Below are 11,289 nucleotides of genomic sequence, written 5' to 3' on the forward strand. Positions count from 1 at the left end.
AGAAATCACACCTTACCCTTTCTCTGCTTGAACCTACTCTGATCGTTTCTCACTGCACCTATAAAATTCAAACTCCTTGCCACTGTCCACAAGGCACTACTAGATGCTCTGGTCTCCATATAAACTGGCCTCCTGCCAATGTCTCTGCCCTTATGTCCCAGTACTCTCTTTGATCACTATGTTCTGGTCATGCTGGTCTTCCCTCGGTAGCTCGAAGCGCATGACCTTACCTCACAATCTGTACTTGCTGTTCCTCTGCTTGGCACACTCTCTTCCCAGATCTTCACATGACAGGTTTCTTCTCATTCCTTGCAGCTCAGCTCAGATATCACCTTTTTAAAAAAGTATTCACTCATCATTTAGTCTATAGTAGCCACCCCCTGACTGTCACTCTTTATACCATCATCCTTTTTTACCATTCTTTTTTCTTGGCCCCTACAACCACAGGCATACCTCTGTTTATTGAGCTTCACCGATGTTGTGTGTTGTGTGTGTGTGTGTGTGTGTGTGTGTGTGTTTATACATACAAATGAAGGCAGGACCCTCTACCAGCAAAAAGATTATGACTTGCTTTATTGCAATACTTGTTTTATTGAGATGGTCTTTGAACTGAACCTGCCATAATTCCATGCTATACCTGTATTTGAAATTTGTATTTATTTTTTTCAAGTTTATTGTCATCTTCCTCATCCCCCAATTAAAATGTGAGCTTCACATCGATCAGACCATCAAACCTCAGAGGGAAGGTAGGGGAGGGTGTGGGTAAGGGGGAGAGATCAGCCAAAGGACTTATATGCAAGCATATAGGCCTAACCAATGGACACAGACAACAGGGGGATGAGGGCATGAGTGGGGGTGGAGATGGTGGATAGCGTGAGGATAAGGACACATATGTAATAACTTAATCAATAAAAAATGGCCAAAGCCGGTTTGGCTCAGTGGATAGAGCGTCGGCCTGCGGACTGAAGGGTCCCAGGTTCGATTCCGGTCAGGGGCATGTACCTGGGTTGCGGGCATATCCCCAGTAGGAGATGTGCAGGGGTCAAGGGCATGTACCTGGGCTGCGGGCATATCCCCAGTGGGAGATGTGCAGGAGGCGGCTGATCGATGCTTCTCGCTCATCGATGTTTCTAGCTTTCTATCTCTCTCCCTTCCTCTCTGTAAAAAATCAATAAAATATATATTTTTTAAAAATCAATAAAAAATGTAAAAAAATAAATAAAATGGACCTAAAAAATAAAAAGTAAAATAAAATGTGAGCTTCAAGAGAATAGGTATCTTGTCTCTTTCCTCAATTCCTAGAACCCAGAACAGTGTTGGGCAAATAACAGCCTGTTTAAATATTTGCTGAATGAATGAATTCAGCAAATATTTGTTTGAATGAATGAATAAGTAAACAACATTAATAACCCAATTTTCACCCTAGCTGATTTGACTCAGTGGATAGAACATTGGCCTGTAGACTGAAGGGTCCAGGGTTCAATTCTGGTCAAGGGCACATGCCCAGGTCGCAGGCTCAATCCCCAGTAGGGGGCGTGCAGGAGGCAGCCGATCAATGTTTCTCTCTCATCATGGATGTTTCTGTCCCTCTCCCTCTCCCTTCCTCTCTGAAATCAATGAGCAAAACAAAACAAAAAAACAATTTTCTTTCTATGTCATATGCATACATAAAACACTTTTAGGAAAACTTGTATTTCTAATATTAGCCATCACCAATGTCTTTTCCATCCAGAGGTTGATAACTAGTCTTTATGATGCAAGCAGCGTATTTCACATCTCATTTTATGCAGGTATTGCCTTGAAGGGAGCAAGTTTGTATTCCTACTGCAATGTGTAGGTAGCAAAGTTGGAAGCAATGTGTAATTATTTATATGGAATTTTAAAACTTTCCTGTATCTCTTAAGCCAAATTGTGGATTTCACATTGGAAATTACACTCATTCAAAGTCAAGGTCTGGACATCTACATCCTTAAAAAACTGTTCAGATGATTTCTTATCTAACTTTTCTTGTCTGGAGAATGTTTCAAGGCCCATTCTCCTCATGGTTAGTTACCTATGTGTCCAGGTCAAAACAGACTGGAGTTACAATGCAGGATCCTGTAACAGCACAAATGTGATTTCTCTGGCCCTTCTGTTTGTGCACCTCCAATCTCCCTCAAAGCCAAACCTCCAGACCACAGCTGGGCTCATGAATACAGACTTTTCTGTTAATTCTTTTTTTTTTTTTTTTTGAGATGTGTCTGTAGTAGACACCTGGAAAAGAGCACAAAAGTGCTGCATACCCACTGAAGATGAAGGCCTGCAGTGCCAAGCTCAGCTGCAGCTGCTCTGCTGTGCCCCAGTTGCTGATATGCATGGGCGATGACATGCCACTGCAAATGTGGTCTGATGAGGTGGATAGACTCCTGTTCCTCCACTTTTGGGTCATACTCTGATGTTATGGGACCAAGGCAAATAATGTCTCACAGAGATTTTAGCAAAAATAGCTACTTCAGATTTTGCTCAAGGTTCCCTTTCCATAAAATCTGTGAGATCAACAGCAGAAACTAGATAGACGCGACTCTGCATCCTCCTCCACTCGGATGCTGAAGCTATAATATTGGACTTAGTCTGGACTTCTTTGCAAGTTTCCTCTTCCTCAGGCAAGTTAGTCACATAACCTTCAGACTTGTCCAAAACTATGGAGGATGCTTAGCTCGTAAGGTGCTTTTCTTTAGGGTCAATAATCAAAATAAAACTAATGATTATAGCTAATATTAATTCCATAATGTTTAATAATTTGTATATTAGTGATGTAATGCTGCATAAAAAATTACCCCCAAATTTAACAGCTTAAAACAACAAACATATTATCTCTCACAAATTCTGAGGGTCAGGAATGTGGGAGCCTCTTAGCTGGGTAGTTCTGGCTCAAGGTCTCTCATGAGGTTGCAGTCAAGCTATTGGCTGGGGCTGCAGTCATCTAAAGACTCAGCTGATGCTGAAGTGGTCACAATCTCGCTCACTTGAGGGTCAAAGGGCCTCAGTTCCTCATTGGCTGCTGGCAGAATTCTTTATTTCTTGCCACTGCCTACACCTCTTACTACATGGCAGCTTGTTTCTCCCAGAAAAAGAGAGAGGAGGAGGGTGCATTCATGATGGAAATCTTTTAAAATATAATCACTGAGCCCAGCTGGTGTTGCTCAGTGGTTGAGCATCGGCCTATGAACCACGAGGTCACAGTTCAATTCCCGACCAGGGCACATGTTGGGTTTGCAGGCTCAATCCCCAGTGTGAGGTGTGCAGGAGGCAGCCAATCAATGATTCTCTCTCATCATTGATATTTCTATATCTCTCTACCTCTCCCTTACTCTCTGAAATCAATAAAAATGTATTTTAAAAATATGATCACTGAAGTGACAAAACATCACTTCTGCTATATGCTATTGGTCACCAATCCTGGTACAATGTAGGAGGGACAAGTGTATGAATACCAGAAGGCAGGGATCATCTTGGAGAAAAGCTACCACATCTGCTAGAGTTTTAATCCTTTTAATTTAGGGTTCTAATCCTGAATCTGCTCTGTCATATATGTTTTTTTTCTCTTATATATACAGTATATGTATGTATGTGTGTATATATATATATATATATATATATATATACGCACACATATGTATATGTATATATATAAAGTATATATAAGTATATATAAGTATATATATATATAAAGTATATATATATATAAAGTATATATATATATATAAAGTATATATAAGAGAAAACAACCTAATTCAGAATCTGAGGGTTAAAGGGCCTCAGGTAACTGGTTTTCTCAGATACAGAATTCAAGCTCTCTTCTAAAAGGTGTAATTTAAATAATACTAACATTCAGATACGTGGTAATTACTGTCCCACCAAGAACTGGAAGGCACCTTCCAAGATAGTTTTTGTTTTGTACATGTGGACAAGACATCTATTACGACAAATGGTTTTTTCCCCTTAAGATCTGCTTCTTCTTTGGTAGCCTATTGAATTATTTTCAGGCCCTTTCAGGAGTGTTTTCTGACACACAACTGATAGTGCCTAAAATATTTTTTTTTCAATTTGTTTGGTCTTGTCAAAGTGACTCAAAGAGTCTGGGGGCTTCGGCTAGAAATAAATGATGTTTATTCAAAAGTCTTAGAATTTGCAAATGGGAATACAGCTAGGCAAAAAATCCCAGTAGCTCTCCAAAGAAGAAAGGAAAGTTAAAAGTTTTTATAGTAAAAAGTACATTATTGAGAATTACTGGTTGATCCAGGACTGGTCCAGGGCAGTTATCAGTCAGGTGTCAGGTGGTCAGGATAATGGATGCCAGATGGTCTGAATAGGAGTCCTTCGGTGCGTAATCAGAGGGGTATCTGAAGGTCTGTTATATGTCCAGCTGTATATCTAGGCATTGGCTCAGGACTGAAAAATTCAAAACGTTTTAAGTTTCCAGGCTATTAGAACACGAATAGACTCATTGCCTAATGCCTTACCCCATTTGATATTAGTAATTTAGCAGATTGACAATATTTCCTCACTCCAATCCTCAATTTGTACACAGGCATTCTTCTCATAGGAGCTTTCATTTATTTTGAAATATTAAAACAATTTTGAGAGTCAATATAAGAAACTAATTTATGATTAAGATGCTTGGTTTTCCTTTTCAGTTAGTTCCAGAAAAGGACTGTTAACTTGAAATAAGACGTTAAAAGGAATTAAGTACATTTCTGAAGGCATAGCAAGTCATCTTCAGGAAGCAGGAATACTGAATAGTAAATGCAAATGAAATGACCAACACCTATGTTAATTTTTATCCTAATGTAAAAAAAAATGACTATGCTTTATGGAAATGTTAATATTTCCTTGTGTAAAATGTTGGCAAGGTTAGTGTGAACGAAAAGGGGCCACATGCTAACATGACTAGCTCAGGGAAGGCCTGCATGGCTGCCTTGCAAATTCAAAGACCTAAAGTAACTGCAAAGATGGTCTGAAATTTAACTTCTTTTACTAAAATAAGTTTATGATGGGTAGTCATGTCAAAACTGCCATTCTCCCAAGCATTATCTCAATCTGTTGAGATTCTGCTTCCTGGCAATTGTCGACAGTTTGGCTCAAATAAACGCACAAAAATTTATCACAGGTTTGAATGTTTCTTACATTAACATTACCTTCTCATTCTCTTATTTTCAACTTAGAATGTAATCACTATTGAAGTGTTCACCCAATAGGCTACTTGTTGTGTTTTTATCCTCACCTGAGGCTATTTTTTTCCACTGAATTTCAGAGAAAGTGGAAAGCAGAGGGAGAGACAGAGAGAGAGAAACATCGATGTGAGAGACACATTGACTGGTTACCTCCTGAACACGCCCTGACAGATGCCAGGGATTCAGGTACGTGCCCTTGACCAGAATTGAACCTGAAACCCTTCAGTCCACAGGTCGATGCTCTAACCACCAAGCAAACTGGCTAGGGCACCAATAGACTACATTTTAAAATGCACGTTTAGTTCTATTTCCCACACCACAGCTGGGCTGTATAGGCTCTCTTAAATCTGCTTTGATGGAATCTCATGATTGAGCTCTAATGGCCATCACGTTTGCCTGCAATACCTGTATGTAACCAGAACCCAAGTTCTGCTGCCTGCTGCACAAAAACCAAACTCATTGGACAGATGCAGGTGAAAAAAGGAAAGAGGTTTTATTCAAGTGCTGGTCACCTGAGGAGATGGGGAATGCTTGTCACAAAGCCCATCTCAACATCTCAGTGCAGGCAGAGGTTTTTACAAGAAGGGAAGAGGCAAAGCAGAACAAAATAATCAAGGGGAGGGAGTTGAAAAGTTGTCTACGTGCAGTCCAGCATGGTCCATTCCATTAAAGATCTTGAAACTGGTCAAGTGACAATCCAGTGTGGGTCATCCTGGTCTTGGTTATCTTGATTTTATGGTCAGCAATTCTCCTAGAACTGGGATGACTGAAGGTCAAAGTCTGTATCTTCTGAAGTTAGTTCCTAGGATTTTGTTTGTTTGTTTGTTTGTTTGTTTTGCTAATCCTCACCCCAGGATATTTTTCCATTGATTTTTTTAGAGAGAGTGGAAGGGAGGGGGAGATAGAGAAACATTGTTGTGAGAGACACACATTGATGTGTTGCCTCCCACATGATCCCTGACCTGGGTTGAGGATGGAGCCTGCAACCAAGGTACATACCCTTGAATAGAATCAAACCTGGATACAGAGTGTCTGTGGGCTGACACTCTATCCACTGAGCCAAACTGGCTAGGGCAGTTCCTAGGATTGTTATACAAACATGCTGTTTATCTACAAGCTACATATTAGTCAGAGTCAGCATTTCACAGAAACAGTGGCAAGAGAATGTGGGGTGGGTTACAATTTTCCACTGTTACAGGTCCCCACTGTCAATTTTTCTTCCATTTCCATGAAAGTTAGGAAGTTATAGCCGAAGTATTTCAGGAAACTAGAAAAATTCAGGATCCAGTCTAGTTCATAGGTGAGAAATACAATATTATAGACAATATACTGAACCAGAGCCTAATGTTTATAACTAGAAGCCTGGTGAATGAATTCATGCACAGGTAGGGTCCAGCCAGCCCCACCCCTGATGGGGGGAGAGGGGTTGAAGAGTAGGTAGGGGAGGGCGACTGGCCAGCCCTGCCTCTTGATGAGACTCCCGATCAAGGGGACAGTTTGCATATTAACCTTTTATTATATAGGGTTGTATTATAGATTCCATTGAAATACAATTTTTCTCCTAAAATCACCCTTACTTTTTATCAGGGAGTCAGTCAGCCACAGGCAGCCTGGGGAACTCCTTCCAAAGTCCAGGGGCTTACTGGGTGTGGGGGGAGGGACTCCTGCTCACTCCTGGCTGGCTTGCCAAAACTGTAACCAGAACTCAAGTTCTGTTGCATGTCACCACAAAAAACAAACTCATTATTAGACAGATGTTGGTGAAAAAAGAAAGAGGAAATGGAGGACTCGTGTCACAAAGCCCATCTCAACATCTCAGTGTAGGCAGAGGTTTTTACAAGGAGGGAGAGGCAAAGCAGAACAGAATAATCAAGGGGAGGGAGTTGAAAAGTTCTCTACCTGCAGTCCAGCACAGTCCATTCCGATATGGATCTTGAAACTGGTCAAGTGTTGGTCCAGTGTGGGTCATCCTAGTTCTTTGTCATCCTGGTTTTATGGTTGAAGGTCAGCAATTCTCCTAGAGTTTGGATGACTGAAGGTCAGAGTGTATGTTCTGAAGTTAGTTCCTAGGATTCTTATACAAATACTAGAGGCCCGGTGCACAAAAATTTGTGCACTTGGAGGGGGGGTGGGTCCCTCAGCCTGGCCTGTGCCCTCTTGCAATCTGGGATCCCTCAGGGATGTCCACCTGCTGGCTTAGGCCCACTCCCCGGGGATCGGGCCTAAGCTGGCAGTCAGCCATCCCTCTGGCAGCCCAGGAGCCCTCGGGGGATGTCCATTTGCCAGTGGGGAGCAGGCCTAAGCTGCAGTCAGAAATCCTTAATGCTGCTGAGGAGGCAGGAGAGGCTCCTGCCACCACCACTGTGCTAGCAGCCGTCAGCCTGGCTTGTGGCTGAGCACAGCTCCCTCTGTGGGAGTGCACTGACCACCAGGGGGCAGCTCCTGCATTGAGCGTCTACTCCCTGGTGGTCAGTGTGTGTCATAGTGACCAGTCATTCCCAGTCGTTCTGCTGTTAGGGTCAATTTGCATATTACCCTTTTATTATATAGGATGCTTTTTATCTACAAACCACATATTAGTCAGAGTCAGCATTTTACAGAAACAATGTCAAAATAGTGGGTGGATTACAATGTTATTGGCTTTGAAGTCAATCTTCATTCTTTAAGGCTTTTGGTGACATCCAGTGTCCAGGCATGTGTCTTTCTTTCCAATATGACATTCTAGTCAAGATCTTGGTTAATAAAACCAGAATTGGAAACTGGCCTTATTGAATTCATGCAAAGAAACCTACTGCCATGGCTCACTCATTAAAAACTGCCTAATTTTGGAGGGATCAGGTAGGGAGAAAAATATATAATTTGCCAAATTGCTTTAAAAAATGTCTCTTGCCCGACTGGTGTGGCTTGGTGGTTGAGCATCGACCTATGAACCAGGAGGTCACAGCTGGATTCCCGGTCAAGGTCACATGCTGGGGTCCAACCCCAGCAGGTCCAGGGGTCCCCAAAGGTGTGGACGGAGTCGGCGAAGAAGGAATGACACGGAGACAGCGTTCAGTTGATCAGCAGCCTAGCCAGGATCTCTGGCCAGTATCTCCAGCCAAGTTCTGGTCTGGATCTCCAGCCAAGTTCTGTTCAGGATCTCCAGCAAAGTTCTGGTTAGGATCTCCAGCCAGGTTCTGTGTCCATGTTCTCTTGCTAGGTTCTCCAGGTTCTGTCGCCATGTTCTCTCGCTAGGTTTTCCAGCCAGGTTCTGTCGCCAGGTTCTGTCCAGGTTCTCCTGCCAGGTTCTGTAGCCAGGTTCTGTCCAGGATCTTTTGCCAGGTTCAGTCACCAGGTTCTAGTCAGGTTCTTTTGCCATGTTCTATCCAGGTTCTGTAGCCAGGTTCTGTCCCTAGGTTCTTCAGCCAGGTTCTCTCACTAGGTTCTGTCTCTAGGTTCTGTGGCCAGTTTCTGTCCAGGATCTTTTGCCATGTTCTCTCACTAGGTTCTGTCTCTAGGTTCTGTGTAGGTTCTGTGTCTAGGTTCTGTGTCTAGGTTCTGTGTCCTGTTGTCTTGTTACATCTGTATTTATACCAGTTGATTCCAATCCTATCAATCTCTATTCCAAAGGTTAGGGCATTTCTTATCTCCATTCCAGGGAGTAAAGATTATGTAGCTTAAGCATGATTGTTCGTAGTTACAGTGATTAATTACCCGCCTGGCACTTAGTTAAGGGGTTTTATTCCCTCCCTAACTTCAGGGGAAAATCCCCACCTGGGGAAACCACCTTTCTCAGAGAGGTGACCTTGGTTAAAACACATAGTGCCAAGAAGGTGAGCAAACATATTAAGAACAGTATGCCATATATGCCAGGTCCCTTGAAACAGCAAGGATGGGCCAGCTCCCAGCAGGCACATGCCCAGGTTGTGGGCTCAATCCCCAGTAGGGGGTGTGCAGGAGGCAACCAATCAATGATTCTCATCATTGATGTTTCTATCTTTCCCTCTCCTTCTCCCTTCCTCTCTGAAATCAATAAAAATTTTTTTTTTAAAGTCAAAAGTAGGACACAGATTACATGGGGAGGTAGGGATTACAGGCTGGGGTGGGACTTCATTGTTTGGGCAACAAGGTTGTTCATCTTTCCATGATAAGAGGAAGTTCTTGAATGAGAATTGACCACATTCCAAGGTCGACTTCCAGGTCCCAGGATGACTCCCAGATCCCGGGGGCATACAACTCCCAGCCAAGTTAGAATGTCCTTTTTTTTTTTTTTTTTCAAGAAAAACTATTTTAAATATAATAATGTTACATGCAATAAACATTAATATTGCAAGGAAAACTATTTTAAATATAATTTAATATACAATAAGTATTAATATTTCAAGAAAAAAAGATTTTAAATATATTACCCAAACTGTACTAACATAGTATAATGTCACAAAAGTTGTAGGAAATATTAAAAATATAATGTCCTTTAACCAACACATGGCAATCATGGTTAACAGAGCCTGATTAAATTAGTACTTCCCTTAACCATGAAGCATCCATCTTATATAAGAACTGCTGTTTGAAATTTTAACCCTGCTATTCTGGCTTTTGTCTTAAATAATAAGGAAAATAAGACTACTCCCATTCCAAAGAGGCCGTAAACTATGCCCCAGTGTTGTCCGTGCTGACACCAGGCCAGGCCTTGAGATATGGTCTCATGACCCCTTCTCAGCACGTAGGCCCTCTTTCTCAGAAGGCCCGGAAGTTTCATTCCAAATTTGGGAGACAAAGGACTGGAAAAGGTATAAATAGAGAAGTTTCCTCCATGTTGGGGGGCCCAGAATTTGAAAGACACATTTTTGTCTGGGCCTGTGCAGAATTTATTAATAAAATGTAACTCCCTTTCTGGAAGCGTGGCTTGGTTTTTAACCCGGTCTTCTGCAACAACCATACCTAGTCCCCGATATTCTATTCTTGTCCCTAACAATTTCTGAGAGCCATAAAGACTTGGCTGTATGGAAAAGACGCATTGATCCGAGGAGGCCTCATCCTCCATCCACTTCCCTTTGGAACAGCAAAACAGGTCTAACTCTAGGATAGTATTAAACTTAATGGTGCCATGAAGTGGCCAAGTCCTTCCATTGCCCATTTCATAGTGAGGCTAGGTTATGTTGCAAAAGAACTCAAGGGACTCAGGGTCAAATGTCTCCCAGTTGGCAAATATGCACCCTAAAAGGTACCTCCAGGCACTGGGGACTGGTTCCCCATCTACAAGAGATAAATACGCTCCAAGCCAAGAGTTAGAGGTGTCAGTGCTAGCCTGGGCTGTTTTGGGCCATCCTGCAGGCACCTGGCACCCCAATCCTGCAGGCACCCAGCTCCCCAACCCTGCAGGCACCACTCAACAATTGTCCTTTGCCAGGGAACCAGGGCTTTCGTCCTGGTGACCTTCTGCACCTGGCCCATTCTCCTCGCTCTGCTTTTGGCTGGCTAACTGCCGACCACACTTATTCTATTGTACAGGGAACCTTTAGAATCACCCAGTTGCTTTTTTTTTTTTTTTTTTTTTTCATTGCTAGTCAACTCCAGAGTTAAGCCTGTGCGTAAACAATTAATCTAGGAAGACTATTTAATCCTAGCCTGGGATCATCAATAATCTTGATGTTAAAATTTTACTTTCGTTCGCACACGTTAAAGGACAACAAAAGGGCTTGTTAGAGACCAAAACATGGAAAGGTCACTTGAAACAGAATTCAAAGTCATTGCTCCCAGCCTCTCCTTTGGGGTAGTTAACGGTTCCGGTTCGAAAAAATCCCGGTCCCTCTTACATGGCTGGGTGGTGTCAGAGCAGCTAAGCACAGGGAGACCCTGGGCCAGACCCAGGCCCCCGTCTGCCCAGGCGACGAGTTGCGAGGTGGGGGCGAGAATCGAACCCCGCCGCCCGCTCGCCAGCGCGTCCCCTTCCCCCCGGCTCCGCTCAGGGCCCGCGAGCTGGGCTCGGACACAGCGGCCAGCAGTCCGCCGCCTTCAGAACCCGCGCCAGGGCTCCGCGCGCTGGGACCTCGGGCTGAGCCCCAGGTGCGGGCGGCAGCCCGGGCCCGCCCACCTG

General features: G+C 43.1%; 1 long non-coding RNA gene across 1 annotated transcript; it reads right to left on the reverse strand.

The window, feature by feature from the left end:
- Positions 1-218: 218 nt before the first annotated feature.
- On the reverse strand, positions 219-11,263 carry LOC132235631 (uncharacterized). The gene is made up of 3 exons (XR_009453065.1): positions 11,009-11,263; positions 7,113-7,230; positions 219-332 (listed from the first exon to the last, which is right to left on the reverse strand). It is a non-coding gene; the product is annotated as an uncharacterized LOC132235631 (long non-coding RNA).
- Positions 11,264-11,289: the final 26 nt, after the last annotated feature.

Source organism: Myotis daubentonii, chromosome 5, assembly GCF_963259705.1.
Source record: "Myotis daubentonii chromosome 5, mMyoDau2.1, whole genome shotgun sequence".
In the NCBI taxonomy this organism is placed as follows: domain Eukaryota; kingdom Metazoa; phylum Chordata; class Mammalia; order Chiroptera; family Vespertilionidae; genus Myotis; species Myotis daubentonii.